Genomic DNA, 17,262 nt, shown 5'->3' with positions numbered 1-17,262 from the left:
CGATACTCAGGCAACACTGTTTGGGTCGAGTCTCCGTGTCCCCTGCGAGGGGGGATGGGGATGGGCACACTGTGAGCCGGTATTTCCAGGCTTTTGTTCTCTGGCGGCTTTCCCTGGCGGTTTGCTGTGCCTCTTCTGAGAGTCAGAGCAGCAGAGGCCGAATTGTCACAGAACAGAGGGATCGCGGACCTTTCTCCACTGATGTTCTGGCCACTTTAACTCTGTTTCTGTTGGTGCTGCTCAACCCTCCAGCGTCTGGGATGTGCACCCCACACCCGGCGTCCCAGCCCTCACTTCCAGGGCCGGCGCGGGTCTGTCCTTTGTGTTTCTAACACCGCCAGATGCCAGCCGCCCCCGCGCGCTCCGGAAGCTCCCAGTCTCAGTCTGGTTTCATTGAGCGCACTGATCTCTGTGAAAAGTCTGGTGGCACGCGCGTTCCCGCTCACGGTCACAGTCTGTTTTCTTGCGGGTGCCGTCAGCGAGTCCGCCCGCTCCCCTGTGCAGGTGGCTACCGCTTCCCGGCGCCCGAACGCGGCGGCTCCCTCCCCCTTCCGTTTATCTTCCGATGTCTGTGCGCGGTTTCACGGCTCCCCGCTTCATACCTCAATACTTCAGCGCTGGAGATGTTCATTTGTAGAGATCCAGATGCATCTTCCTGCGTCTCCTGCTGATTCCGTGGATGTTCAGGCTGATCTGGTAACTATCCAACTCGACTCAGGGGACCGGCTGAAAAAGGGGTCCCCTACTCCACCGCCATCTTCCCTACAGTTTATTATGGTTTAACTCTGAGAGTCAATTAACTTCCCTCATTTCCAGCTTCCTAAGAACACCTTATTTTGGTCCCCAAAGAAATTGAAACAGTGATCAATAATGAACGATGTCATAGTATTTAACAAATGTGATGTCTTATGTGCTCTTAACTTTACAATTAGAATGAAAACAAGATCCTAATTTGATGCCTTTATTACTTGCTATGAGTATTGGACAGTATACATAAAGAATACACAATATTTTAACTGTTGTGTGTTATATCAGGCCATTGGCATACTCAGATTCAACATACATGTATACACACAACTATACACACATGTATCTATATTTCTATATCATACATCTTTATGTACATCAAGGTATTATTGGGTATGCACCATACCTCCAGTGCCAATCCTACATAAGGTTTGTTTGGTTTTTTTTTTCTCGCCTCCCAACAGTGGGACACTGAATGCCCACTATAAATAATAAACTGAATTAATTTGTTTAAAACTAGAATCACATGAAATAGTTTTAGAATTGATGACTGATATCAGAGTAAAAAAAAATCTGCAAGTTAAAGTTCAAGACTTGCTTAAATTTTTTTTTTTTTTGTCTTTAATGTAAAGGTGTGTAATCAAAATTCTGTGTCACTTATGTTGGCTCCCTCTGCATCCCCTTGAGTCTGTAATTATGTTTTTCACTTGAAATTTGGCCAACTCAATTTTTTCCAGCTTTATGGAGATAATAATTGATCTATAACATTGTGTAAGATTAAGGTGTACAATGTGGTAATTTGATACATGCATCTCTTGTGAAATGATTACCTCTCAGAAAATGTGAACATTAAGATAGTGATGGTAATGGTGAATAAAATAATTCTGTGAGTCGATAATGATAAAAGTGAATTAAAGAGGGACACTTGAGTGGCTCAGTTACTTAAGCGTCTGCCTTAGGCTCAGGTTATGATCCCAGGGTCCTGGGATCAAGTCCCACTTCGGGATCCTTGCTCAGCAGGGAGTCTCCTTCTCCCTCTGCCTGCCACTCCCCCTGCTTGTACACACTCTCTCTCTCTGTCTGCCAAATAAATTTTAAAAATCTTTCTAAAAAGTGAATGAATGAATGAATGAATGAATGAGATAGAATTCTTCCTTATAATAGACATAAACTAGTAAATATAGATCCAATGATGGAATTAGAAAATCACTATTTGGCAAACACAAGAGTATAAATCATTCGGGAAAAAAAAAGTATAAATCATTTGGGACAGAATCATCAATGTCGGTAAAACTACTACTGAATAAAAATTCGATGATATGCAGAATATTTTATCCAAAGGATACCTATTAAACTCAAAGAGGAAAAAAATAATAACTTTTTAGTGAAAAAACATGGCAGACACTACCTTAGCAAAGTGATCAAAGTTAAAAATCACCATTAACAGTCGTGTGCCTCCTAATATAATGCACTGAGTAGCACAAAGCATCTTTTTGAGGTATTCCTGCAAAAGAAAGAAGGAAGGAAGAGAAGGGAAGGGAAAGGAGAGGAGGGGAGTAGAAGAAAAAGAAAAGAAAAGAGAAAGAAAGAAAAGAAACAACAAAAACACAACTGGAATCTAACTATGTGGCATATTTGAGGAACTCAACCTGACAGAAAGTCTACAAATAATAAAGTCCTATAGTCTTCAAAAACACTAAGGTCTCAAATAAATCCTAAAGAACTGTTCCAGATTAAAGAAAATTAAAGAGGCGTGATAATAAAATGCAGTGTGAACTCTTGGATGAAATCCTGCATAGGAAAAAAGTATATATATTTCTTTAACCATAATCAGCAATACAGAGATAATTGAGAAGTTTGAATTTTAAATTTCATTTGCATAATGCCTATAGATTAGATTCTAGTAATGTTTCAATGTTAATTTCCTATTTTTAATAATTGGACTATGGTTACATGAGAAATAGCCTAGTTTCTAAGAAATATGCATGAAAAATTTAGGAAAAATGGATCATCATGTCTATAACTTAACTCCCAAACATATCAGAAAAAAGAATAAATAAATGTGGTAAAAGATTGATATGTTGATATTTGGGGCATCAAGGTGAAAAGAATAATGAAAATCTTTTTTATTGGATTGTAATGCTTCTCTAAGTGTGAAATAATTTCAAAATAAAAATTTTAAAAAATTAAGTTAAAAAATATTCTAAATCAAATATTCTGGTACCTTTATCTCAACTATATGCTACAATATTTTCCTATATGTAGAAAAAAGATCTTTTCAAAATATTTGCAGAGAATTTATTGTGTCGCTTTTTGAAGATGAGTTCATTGGTTTATTTTTAAGCCAATGTTGTATAAATATTCAGTAAATGAATAAAATAATTTTAAAATAAAGAAAGAAAGGAGGAAGGAAGAGAGAATGTATTAAAATAAAGTAAAAGGGAGGAAGAAACAGGGAATGAAAGAGGAAATGAGGGATGGAAGGAATGGAAGAAAAGGGGTTATTGCCTAAATATTAGCCTTCTCTACCAGGTGGAGAGAATGAATACTGATATGTGTGTGTGTGTGTGTGTGTGTTAGTGGGACACATTTTCACATTGAAAAAGTGTGTGAATATTAAAAATAGGCATTCTGATGATGATCCATTTCTTTTAAAAAAATATTTCCCAGGGGCACCTGCGTGGCTCGATTGGTTGAGCCTCTGACTCTTTTTTTTTTTCAATTTATTTAGCTCTTTTTTTTTTTTTAATGATATGTTAGTCACCATACAGTACATCATTAGTTTTTGATGTAGTGTTCCATGATTCATTGTTTGCGTATAATACCCAGTGCTCCATACAATACATGCCCTACTTACTACCCATCACCGGGCTAGCCCTTCCCCCCACACCCCTCCCCTCTAAAACCCTCAGTTTGTTTCCTGGAGTCCATACTTTCTCGTGGTTCATTTCCCCCACTCTTTATCCCTCCTTCATTTTTCCCATCATAAGTCAAGCAAAGAAAGAGAATTATCATATGGTTTCACTCATTTGTGGAACATAAGGAATAGCAGGGAGATAGTTAGGAGAAGGAATTCTCTGACTCTTGATTTCAGCTCAGGTCATGACCTCAGGTTGGTGAGATCAAGCCTTACATCGGGCTCTGCTCTGGGTGCAGAGCCTGCTTAAGAGTCTCTGTCTCTCTGCCCCTCCCCCCCTTGTGCACATGTGCTCTTTCTCTCTCTAAAGAAAAAAAATATATGTATTTCCCACTTTTTGCAAATACTAGTGTTAGATTCCCTTTGAGAACTTGCTGAATTTCATCTGTACATTATTTGGTGGTCCAGGACAATACATTCTGCTCTAGTCTTAAATTGTTTTTACTTTTCAAGTGCAATGACTCACTCAGCAAGGAATTTGTGGTGAGAAATAGTATTTAATTTCATTTTCCTCTTGGTGGAGGATGAGAATCATTTAAAAGTTTAGATCACTATTATGTGACAGTCTTCATTCTCTAGTGATCATAGTGACTTTTTTTTAAATCAGGTTCTGTTTCTTGTATTTCCTCCCTACTATGCAACTAAAAAAAAAAAAAAAATCAAGTTGTGCTTTTACTTAGAACTAATGTTCTTCTGTTAGGGTGGTTCTAGGGCTTAGTAACACTAAAAACTTCATGACTTTAAAATGAAAAATTGACTCAATTTTGTTTGAACTAAAAGCTTTTTTCCTTCTAGACACCACTTTGCTTCTGAAAACTACTATTAATGTCTGAACATTCTTTGTGAGGCTCTAAACACAAATTCACAGTTGATCGCTGAAGCGACTGCAAGGAGTTGAGCATCAGCCACAGATTTTTTTTTTTAGAGTAGTTTCCTCTTTGTCAGGATTTATATTTTCTTGAAATTTAGTGCAATAGCATAAAACTTTTTTTATAACTGATACATAATGTATGATTGCCCATAAATCTGGACTTTGTCTGGCAGTGGACATGTTCAAGCACCATGGTGTAATAAATTTATTACAATGACTGACTATAACAACCCTCACAGTCTAAGTTCAAAGCATTAGAGCTTTTGGAATTTCCAGAAACTTTCTAAGTTCCAACTCTTCCATCTCCTTCACCTGTTTAAACAGAGGTAAATTAATTGAAAAGTCAGTTAGTTAATCCATAAATGTTTGGCTCACTCAGTGCCACATAGAATGCTAGCAATCAAAAGCCCACTGATACTGCCAAGTTTCAAAACTCCTAAATTATTTGCAAAACAATGAAACAAATTAGTATCATTTATTTCTCAGGGAACACCGAGTTAGAAGAAAATTAAACTAAATGTTCTTTGCTGTTCTTAATGTAATGAACATAAGGTGAACTGGCTTTCCAATATCCCACCCTTCCTTTCGCCTAGTGTGTGGTGGGCTGGAGCCTCCCCGCTGATGGCGAACGTGGGAAGGAGCTGCCCTTCCTAAGCTGTCAGAACAACATAGCCTTCTCTCTGGGCCACTGATTCAGTCAACCCAAGGTAAATCCAGAGCCTTTGCTGGAAGACAAGGAAGAGAGAAGACATGGTATGGGGATTTGAACACTCCTGGACACCATCATGAAAAGACATCCAAACCCCATCATTGAGAGGAATATATCAAGCAATGGAAAAGAACCTAGCCTTTTTTTTTTTTTTTTTTTAAAGAGAGAGAGAGCATGTGAGCGGGAAGGGGCAGAGAAGGAGAGACAGAATCTTAAGCAGACTCCAGGCTCATCGTGGAGCCCAATGCAGGCTTGATCTCAGGACCCTGAGATCATGACCTGAGCCGCTTCAAAAAGTAGGATGCTTACCCAAGTAAGCCACCCAGGCACCCCATGAGAAGAACCTAGTCTTGATGACATCATTTGCTATCCTGGATGTCGCTTTACCTGGAGATTTTCTATTGCCTGAGTGTTCATTTATGGAAGACAATAATTCTTACCTCTTCTCCAACACTAGCATTTCTGTTTAAGCCAGTTTGGGATGGGGTCTAGTCTCTTGCATCAAAAGTGTCATGAATAATAATACTTCCTAATTTTGTTGAGAAACAGATTGATACACTCAGGAAGGCTCTTATAAGGCTGTTTATAAGTACATCAGAAACAGCTAGCAAACAGGGTGGATTCTGATTCAAAATGTCTGTAAAGACTGTCACATATATTATGACAAGACTACTTGGGTATTTTGGGTGATACTGTAGACTTGGAGTAAAAAGGTTTGAGTTTAAGCCCTTGATTCAACACTACTCTACACAACCTTGAGCAAGTCATTTATTTCTTAGGGCTTTGGTGGTAAAGTGGAAATGATAATTACCTTCTTACCTACTTTACAGGGCTGCTATAAGAAACAAATAGGTAATGGATATGTATGAGCTTCTAAATTGTAGAAGGACCAAAAATAGAATTAATAATAATAATCAAGCATAATTTTCCACTTATATCAAGTAGGTTATTTCCATCTGTGCATCTATCTTTTTCCTTTAGATAATCTGTTCAGGTTTTATCATACTTTCAGAATGATTATATTTAGAACTAGAAAAATATGATGCAAATGAGTAAAGCTAACAATGAATAGCAGTTTATTATGGAACACTGAAAAATATTTTCATTTGAACATTTCATTTGAGATATTTTTTCATGTTTGCACATTTTGGGAAAATATACTTAAAGATTAGGTGCAGTCACTATGGAAAACTGTGTGGAATGGAAATTCCTTAAAAAGTTAAAAATAGAACTATCATATGATCCAGTAATTCCTTTTTTTCTCTCAAAAATATTCATTTTTTAATTGTATTTAAATTAAATTAATTAACATATAATGTGTTATTGGTTTCAGAGGTAGAGGTCAGTGATTCATCAGTCTTATATAACACCCAGTGCTCATTACGTCATGTGCCCTCCTTAATGTCCATCACCCAATTACCCCATCCCTCCACCCACCTTCCCTCCTGCAACCCTCAGTTTGTTTCCTATGATTAAGAGTCTCTTATGGTTTGTCTCCCTCTCTTGTTTTAGTTTTTCCTCTCTTCCCCTATGATCCTCTGTTTTGTTTCTTAAATTCTACATATCAATGAGATCATATGAGACTGATTTCACTTCACATAATACCCTCTAGTTCCATCCATGTTGTTTCAAATGGCAAGATTTCTTTTTTTTTGATGGCTGAGTAGTCCATTGTGCATATATACAACATCTTATTTATCCATTCATCTGTTGATGAACATCTGGGCCTTTTCCATAGTTTAGCTATTGTGGACATTGCTGCTATAAACATTGGGGTGCAGGTGCCCTTCATGATCCAGTAATTACACTTCTGGGTTTTTATCCAAAGAAAATGAAAACACTAATTCAAAGAGATATATGCAAGCCCATGTCCATTGCCACATTACAATAGCCAAGATATAGAAACAACCTTAGTGTTCACTGATGGATGAATGAATAAAGAAGATGTCACACACACACACACACACACACACACACACACACACAGAGGAATATTACTAAGCTATTTCAAAAAATGAAATCTTGCCATTTGCAACAAATGTATGGACCTAGAAGCTCTTGTGCTAAGTGAAATAAGTTTAACAGAGAAAGACAAATACCATATGATTTCACTTATATGTGGAATCTAAAACAAAACAAAAAGCACAGATACAGAGAACAAAATGATGGTTGTCAGAGAGAAGAGGAATTATGAGGTGGGTAAAATGGGTGAAAGAGGTCAAGAGGAACAAACTTCCAGTTATAAAATAAGTAAATCATAAGGACGTTATGTTTAGCATGCTGACTGTAGTCGATAATATTGTAGACCATACTTGAAAGTTGCCAAGAGAATAAATCCTAAAAGTTAACTTTGTTCAGTGAGGGATGGCAACCATATTTATTGTGGTGATCATTTTGCAATATATACAAATACTGAATCATTGTGTTGTACAACTGAAACCAGAATGACATTATATGTAAATTATACTTTAATTTTAGACAATTTAAGATAATAAGGGGCCCCTGGGTGGCTCAGTAGGTTGAGGGTCCAGCTCTTGATTTTAGCTCAGGTCATGATATCAAGGGTTGTGAGATCGAGCCCTGCATGGGCCTCCATGCTGAGTGCTTAGCCTGCTTAAGATTCTCTCTCTCTCTCTCTGTCTCCCCCCCCAAAAAATAAAACTTTTTTAAATTAAGATAATAATAAATAAGAGTTGGAAGGAAACTATTTGAGGTGATGGATGGCTTAATGGCATAGGTTGTGGTGATGGTCTCATGGGTTTATACTTATCTCCACACTTGTTAAGTTGTATACATCAAATATATACAGATTTTTGTATGTCAAAAATGAAATTAAGTGAAATTAAGTTTATTAAGACCATGGGGGAAAACAAAAAGATTAATAGGAAGAGAATTGCTTTTCTTGAGACCATAATAATGTTTATATAAAACCAAATAAATTTTAATTTTCAGAAATTGAATGTAGAACCCAGCTGTTTATTCTCAGTAGTTTTTTTTTTTTAACATTACAGAGCAAACGTATGGAGCTGTAATGTGATGTAAATCAAACACTGTACATGAACATGTCCAAATAGTAGGAGCTTAAACATGAAGCAACTGGAAGTCCTCATGTGGAAACTTCCATGTAAAATAGGAATTTGTGCTGAAGCACTTAGGTAATCATAGTTTCAGAAGTATCTGGGGTGCTCATTAAAAATAAGGATTCCAAGGATAACCTCTGAATCTGAATTATCACTGGAGTCCACGTTTTTATTAAACAAATACAATGGTTCCTCTGTATGCCAACTTTGGGAACTACAGTATTACATTGCATTAAACTAAAACAAAATATAATCATAATAACGTTACAGGAGCTTAAAATAGACAGCAATCATAATGGTGATGAAATTAAGACATTAAAGGAGGATACAGTCATGCTTCTGTCACCCCCACCCCACCCCCATCATCAGAAGTTGCCAGCTCAGGCAGCATAACCACCTACTTCTCTTTGCCTCTTTCACTACTTATATGACATCATGACAACAATGAAGGCAGTGCTGTGCAAACTTAATGGGCATCGGAATCCCTGGGGAGCTCATTCACAAAGCAGATTCTATAGCCCTACCATATGCCATGTCAAATAAAAGTTCCTGGCATTGGGGCATCAAAAGCTGAATTATATACAAACACCAAGGTTGATTCTGATTTGACTGGAGGACCAGACTCACAGAAACCTTGTAATAAGTAAGACGTTGACCTTCAACTTATGTATAGATCCTGAAGATCAGTGGAGGTTAAGAAGGCAAAGATCAGGCAAGTGCAGTAATACTGTCTATAGATCAGTGACTCTCAAAGACATACCTCCAGCCATCATTTCCTGAATTCCAAACTCATATTCCAAGTGACTACTTGACATCGCCAAATGGATGTCAAATAGGCATAACTAACTTATCATGGACACAATAGAGCTCTCACTTCCCCCTGCCTAGGATGCTCTCTTAAATCAAATCACTGTGAACAGTAATTGCATCCACTTATTTGCTGAAGCCAAGAAAGTAGGAGTCATTGTTCATTGCTCTCTGTTCATCAGCCCTCATGGCTGAGAGCTTCCTCTTCCCTATCAGCAAGTCTTTATTGCCTCTACACCCAAGAATATCACTCATTATCTGGAATATACATATGTGTTTATTTAATAAAATGAAATCAACTCTAATACTCATCAGGCTACTATTCTTTCACTTTTAGGCTAATGAAAAGCATCTTAATTATTCTTCCTGTTTCCATTGCTACTCCCCCAAAATCCACTGACCATAAAACACTTATAGGAATCTTTTAAAAGTTATAATGGCACACCTATTTAAAACAAGGATGACCATTTGTCCCACTTGTCTAGAGTGGTCCCAGTTTATACCTATTGTCCTAATATACTAATTAGGAAAAACAGCATTATTTCCTAAAAAATATGCTCCTTTGGGGAAAAATATGATCACTGTTTAAAACCTTCCATTGGTTGCAAATTGTACTTAAAATCAAACGCAATTATCGACTCTGAACTTTAATGCGCTACAACATAGTGTGACACTGCGTACTCCTCGCCTTCATCTCCTGCACTCCACCTCTACCTCGTTCAGACCTAGTCACACTTGCTGGCTCTGTTTCTTCACCCCAGCGCTTTTGCACAGGAGTTTTCTTGGAATACTCTTCTTCCAGAACTCCCCATAATGAATCTCATCTTCTTATTCAAGTTCAGTTTTAATGTCACCAACTTAGATAGCCCCACATCCAATCACTCAGTTGAAATTAAGCCCCCAGCTGTTATCTATCATTGCCCTGCATTTATGATAATCTATCTTATAAAATGTCCTCATAGGGTATTTTGTTTCCTGATTTACTTATTTATTTACTTGTCTCTTCTACTATAATATAATCTCATAAAAACAGAGAATTTACCAGTCTTGTTCACAATTTTACTCCCAGAACCTAGAAAAGGACCTATTGCTAAGGAGGCCCTCAAGAAATGTTTGTTCAACAAAGGAATGGTGAGTGAATAGTCCCAACCAGTAAATTCTGTCTTATCTCAGTCAAACTTATAAGGTCAGGCAAATTCCGCTTTTCTAGTTGAGTCATTAATCAAAATTTCTAAAGTGCAAGTTTCAGAAAAGTCAACATTCAGATCTTTTCATACTCTGTTCCTCTTGTTTTTATTTTGCCAAATACTGCAAAACGTCACTCCCAATATTGTCTCAGTTTAGGTGGATACTGAGAAGTTTAAATCTGTCTTGAATTTGGTGCCAATTTGATCTCTGTCATTTTTCAACTTGGATTCGGAGCCTTTGTTGTGAAATCAGATGTGCCTCTGAGACTTTTTTTTTTTTTTGAACTCTGAAAAGATAATTATAGTCCCTGACTTTTATGAAGTATTACTGAAGCTCTAATATGATTGTAATGGTGATAGGCCATGAAGGCAGAAGCCATTTTGTTAGCTTCACAGGGCTCCTCAGGGAGTTTCTTTTGTGCTTATCTATCTCCCTCCTCACGTGACAAGCTGGGTGCCATAATTACTCTTAACCTTTGTTCGAGCCATCAGAGAATAACATTTAGCACAGTTTCTGCCCCGGGCCTCTTTGTCCTTTGGCCCAAATGGTACAGACGTGTAATTTAGCTTCCCCTTTTCATCGTAGTATCCAGTGTCATGGGAGAAGCAGAAAACTCAGTGGTTCACAGCAAGGGGCCCAGGCTACTTTGCTGACTCTGTCTCTTACAGGTTGTGCCGCCCTGGGATGTATCCCACTTTCAAAAAGTGGGAGTAATAAGAGTGCCTGCCTCATAAAGTATGAGGTTTACATGAGACAATTTACAAACAGCACTTGGCAGAATCACTGGCATCCATTAAATACACAATAAATATAATATTAGTTGCTTTTACTATTGGTATCTGTCTCATGATTATTGCTTTTGCACAGCCTCTGGTCTGCATACTTCGCGTAAGTCATTGCAAGACTTATGAGACAGCAGGACCAACACAAACCAGATCCATGAGTTTGACTTGACAGGAGAGCACAGGGCAGCTCTTCAGTTGGCTGGAGAACAGTAAGTAGACAGGGGGCTGAGAGGGCAGACAGCTGCTCTTTGTATGTGTAGAGGTTTGATATCAGTCCACAAAACACCTTCAAGAGTAAAACCAAAGGCTGTCTGAAGCGCATGTTTCTCTTCTGTCCCTGTCCAAGAAGAGACCCAATATAATTTTATAGGCTTTTATCTCCTTTAGAGGAAAAAATAACCAATTAGGAATTGCCTTTGCTTATTAAAATGTATTAGACATACAGATGTATAAAAATTTGGAATTCATTTGCCTGTCTACTACCTTTCCCCACCTTTCTTCCCATAATCATCAAACCAGTGTTTCTTGAACATCGAAATTTCACCTTCATTTAAGTGAGATTGTTGAAGAACTGGGTTTGGCTCCATCCAGCTTTCCTAAATCTCTCTTGTATTTCCTTTGAAATATATGCAATCAGCGGTCAAATAAATTCCTCCTAAAACCATATGGTAATACAAGCAGATGGTAAAGGAACTTTTGAGTTTTTATCTGCCAAGCCTGACCTCAAACTTCAAGGTAACAGATTGCTATGCAATTTTTAATTAACTCTTCATCCTTACAAGGATTGGTTACTCAATAAATATGTGGTTGACAGCATACTGTGCGATATTCTCATTATGTTTTTAATCTAAGTATAATTTTCCTTTGTAGTGGTTTACCAAAATGAAATTGGTACTGTTTTATTTATTTATTTATTTATTTATTTATTTATTTATTTATAATTTATCTGACAGAGAAAGAGCACAAGCAGGGGGAGGGGCAGAGGGAGAAGCAAGCTCCCCACTGAGCAGGGAGCTCGCAGCGTGGGGTGCCTCAATCCCAGGAGCCCAAGATCATGACCTGAATGGAAGGGAGACGCTTAACTGACTGAGCCACCCAGATGCCCCATGTTTCACTATTTGAACTATTGGGCTTGATAAGAACTGTTCAGTGCATTCGTTGTGCATCGTATTTTGAAATATAAAAATGTATAAAAGCTACCTGCAGAATGAAACAGACAAAAATAAAATTTTCTGATATTGCCATCCTCTGTTCCCTCTTCAGGGGAAAACATGATCCTATTTATCTCAGCTTTGACAATATTTGTGTCATTCCATCATGTTATTCCATTATCACAACTCAGCAGACTCAGTGGAATTTGAGACCAATTTGTTGAAATCCATTTTTTTTCTCTTTTGCTATTTTAAACCAAATGTAGATATAATGTCAAAGAAGTACAGAATTGACATTTATTAAATTATATAATGCTAGAATGAAATAGTGCGTCCTATATAATTTTCTTGCATAAAACTAATTTTAAAATGAGCAGTTTGCAGGGGATAATTTTCATCCCGTTAAGTATAATGTCTGGAAATAGATGGGAGGCTTGTTTAATTAGGGCTATGTTTTAAAATGACAATTCACTCAGGATTATATTTTTTAAATAGAAGATTAAAAAATAATAGTTAAATTTGTAAATAGTTTTATAATTTGCCAAAGACCTTTGTCTATATTATCTAAGTGTATCTTTAAGCTTATAACAAACCCAGGAAGCGGGGAAGGCAGTTGGCGATACTAAGGCCTGTTCCATAGAATTTGTGGAAACATGAAAAATTGAGCTGTTGCTCAGAGAAGTAACCAAATTATCTGCTTTGTGAATGTAGGTTGCCTACCATTTAATAAGAAAAATATATCTGCTTGGTCAGGTTTGAATCCTACTTAGGGATTAAATATGTGATAAAGATGACATCTCACATCAGTGGGAAACACACGGTCATTTCAACACCAGTCTGCTTTCATTTGGGAAAAAAAATAAAATTAGATGAACTGTACTGCAAAATTCACCAAAGTATTATTGTATTTAAAGTATTTAACTATAAACAGACTGATCAGTAAAAGGGTTAGAACAAAATAGAGAAGAATATTTGTATTATCTTGACTTACGGATGGTGTTCTTGAAAAGATACATATCCCAGGGAAAATATTGGGAAGTTTAATTCTGTAAAAAATCTTAAGATCTCGTATGATAAAAATACATCAAAAAAGACAAGTTACGGGGCGCCTGGGTGGCACAGCGGTTAAGCGTCTGCCTTCGGCTCAGGGCGTGATCCTGGCGTTATGGGATCGAGCCCCACATCAGGCTCCTCTGCTATGAGCCTGCTTCTTCCTCTCCCACTCCCCCTGCTTGTGTTCCCTCTCTTGCTGGCTGTCTCCGTCTCTGTCGAATAAATAAATAAAATCTTTAAAAAAAAAAAAAAGACAAGTTACACCCCCAAAGAGACAGTATTCGTGCAACACACTGTTAAGTTGGAAGTGCAGAAGCAACACCAAGCTACAGCGGACATTCAAAAAGTAAGGTTTCAAGCCTAATGGAAAATTTTAATGGAGATATACAACCCTTAATCCCCTAACCCAAACATAAAGGGATCTGGGGGTGCGGAGGAAGGGGACCAAAGGAGTGTTTGTAAAGCAGATATCTGAGGTGAACTGTTTCAGGACTGAAACATCTCTTCCCATTTCCCTTGCGAAGACAATGCCTATTTCAGGACTAATGAGAAGGCTGGTGAATCAAGGGGGAGCCTGCTAAGTGTCCTCTGCATTTAAAGGTGACAGGTGTGCCTCATTCTCACCAGAGAATTCTCAAGGTTGAGAAACGGGCTTGCGATCTGTCACAGAAGTCACTGTTGCATTAGGATTCGTTTGTTCTCCCAGAATGTGTCGGGACAGTGTGTCAAGATCCGTGAGTGATCCAGGTCTTATTCTGGAAATAGGCAGAGTGATGCTGCTTCAGGACCCATCCAGAAAGGCTGAATGAACCTCAACAGAGAGGAATCAGAGCTGACACAGGTCAGAGCATTCACACAGGTCAGAGTATGAGAAATCCCAACAGGATCTATGAAAGCCCTATGTGAGAGTCTGTTTTAAACACCTGCCAAGCAGTGAAAACTCCACTTCGTCCTGTTGCAATATCCATCAGTTAGGACTTTTTGTACCCGCTTCCTTAACACCCTTCCTCCCCTCCCCCAAACCCAAGCCCCACATGGGGCCAGAAACTAAATTTAGCAAAGCTGGGAGAGTAGAAGGATGAGAAAGCCAGCCACATCATTCTTTCCTATCTGGAGGCTCCCTCTAGAGTTCAAACGGAGACAGATGATTCAATTTTAAGAAAATTTTGGAGTTTTGATTATCAAATGAGAACGTGAATTTCCAAATCTGTACTATTTGTATGCAATATGTGTACGGTTTTTATTTTCTAAATCTCTACGATTATTATACTATTTGTTCTAAGTCTATGCTATTTGTATTACCTAAAAGCAACTAGAAATGAAGTTACCCAATTTTTTACCAGGGGCAGAAGAAGAACAAGTTTCATTAAACAAATGCCAAGAAAAAGCAAGAGAGAAAATGGTTACTTTAAAACCCCAGAGTCCCGTTTATTCAATATACCGGTTGCATTTATAGCATATGTAAGGGACAAAAGGGCAAATCTGGAATTCTTAAACGCCTGGAGAGTTAGGCTACTCATTAAGAAATACGAACGGCCAGTAGAGTTATGAAACTATGCTCAACCCAACAAGTAACCTAGGAAATGCATCTTAAAATGAAGTGAGATTTGTTTAGCTTATTAGATCAGCAAAAATTACTCGAACTGGCAATATACAGTGGTCGTTAAATTGTACAGAAACAAATGTTTTCATGTACTATTTATAGGAATGTAAATTGACCTGCTCATTTTAGAAGAGAATTTAACAGAAACTATCTGATTTTAAGTAGATATACCATCAGAACCAGCAATTTCCCTGTTACGGATTCCTTTTAGATAAATCTTTATACATGTGCCCCTAGAGATATTTATTTGGTCATCCAACCAGTGTTACCAAAGCATCCATTATATCTAAGGTCTGTGCTAGAAACTGGTAACATGTATCAAAGAATGAAAGGCAAACACAAAATAAAGAACTGTTGTCCTCATTGAACTTACTTTCTAGTGTGGAGAGACATACAATAAGTATACAATAAGTATAATTGTGTATTATTGTATAATATACAATAAGTATAATTTTTTTTAAAAAGGTGAGTGATATACCAATTTATAGGAGAATTGTGTTAAGGAAAAAATATCGTTCAAGCTAATGAGCATGTAATATGGTTGCACGAGAGCAGCAAATATTAAGTGGGATAGTGAGGGTATGCCTGTGGAAGAGGTGAGTGGGAAACAATGTGGTAATCTGGAAAAAAAGAGTTTCTTGAGAAGCATGGGTGGCTCAGTTTGCCTTCGGCTCAGGTCGTGATCCCAGGGTCCTGGGATCGAGGTCTGCATCAGGCTCCCTGCTCAGCAGGGACTCTGCTTCTCCCTCTGCCTGCTGCTCTCCCTGCTTGTGAGCTCTCTGTTTCTCTGTCTCTGACATAAATAAATAAAATCTTAAAAAAAAAAAAAAAGAAAGATTTCTTAGTAAAGTATTACCTAACACAAAGGCTATAAGTCAGGAGTATGGTTGGAGCATTTGAAACAGAAGTACATTTTGGAATCCAGAGTACAAAAGGAGAGGCTGGGCTTTGGTGGAAAGAGGGAGAACAGTAGATACTGGAGGTAAGAAAGAATATTGGGTATAGACCCTCAGAGGTGGCTCAGTACAGTGGCTGGGTTGGGTGCAGGTTTTCTAGTTTTATTCTGATTGATTTAATATCTCAGCTAGGGAAAGGAGTGAAAGACAGAAGGAGTGAAATAGTCACCGGAGACACCTGGAGAGTGATTTGAGTAGGAGACACAGTACTAGACCCAGACAGCCCGAAAGGTCTGCTTGAGGTTTGACTTCATGAATTTCAGGTGAGGTTGTTCAGTCTGGTTGTAGTCCCTCCCCAAACACGTTCAGCTGCACAGACACAGACAGAGAACAGGTAGAGATTTGGAATTATCCACAGTTAGTCTTTGCCAAGTGAATAAGGTGAACTAAGAAAGCACAGGGAGATGAGAGTGCGGATGTATGAAGAAGAAATTATTTTAATGAGTGGCTGTGGAATGAAAACTGGGCGAGGGGGAAAGAGCAGACTTCAGGTGTCCCTGATGGAAGGATTGCAGGTCCCATGGGGTCCACAGAAGTGTTGACCTTGGGGCACGATAGGGAGTTACCTGGAATGTAGAAAGCATACTAGGAGGTAGAATGTTCTTTACCACATTGTTCTCAATAGTAAAAATATGTGTGTACTTATATGTTACCCATAGGGGACAGGACAGTAAATTGTGATACATCCATATTTTAAGATGTAGATAATAATCATACAGTCAGGCTGCATATGGTGAAGTAGGGAAAAAACAAAACAAGGAATAGCACAACACAAAGGGTAGAATCCCATTTATGTGAAAACACACACATAGTCAAAAAGGGCACATATGTATAAAAATGGATGTTATATATCAAATCATCACAATGTATGCTTTAAACATCTTGGAAATTTATTTGTTGAGTATGTGTTAATGAGGCCGATATATATGCATAGATATATATACACACAAAGGAAAGGACACCAAATGATATGAAAGGATTTACACCAACCTGGTGTTTGGGGAGGAAAGTGAAGAGCATCCAAATGGGGACTCTGTCTCCATTTCCTTACCAGGACGACCATCGTCAGGTGCTGTACTTGTCAAGTATGTGGAAGCTCAGTAGTTATTCCCCAGTAAATGAATTAATTAATTAATGGCTTTTGCCTTACACTCTTTATCACTCTTTAGTTAGAAATTTAAGACACTGTATTTGTGTACTACTCATGCAATTAAAATCAACCAACCCTGGATGCCTGGGTGGCTCAGTCAGTTGAGCATCCAACTCCTGATTTTGGCTCAGGTCATGATCTCAGGGTCGTGGGATCAAGCCCCGTGTCGGGCTCTGCACTCAGCACAGAGTCTGCTTGTCCCTCTTCATCTGTTCCTCCCCCTGCTCTTTCTCTCTCTCTCTCTG

This window comes from Ursus maritimus, unplaced genomic scaffold, assembly GCF_017311325.1.
Source record: "Ursus maritimus isolate PB19 unplaced genomic scaffold, ASM1731132v1 scaffold_14, whole genome shotgun sequence".
In the NCBI taxonomy this organism is placed as follows: domain Eukaryota; kingdom Metazoa; phylum Chordata; class Mammalia; order Carnivora; family Ursidae; genus Ursus; species Ursus maritimus.
This window is presented reverse-complemented; position numbering follows the sequence as displayed.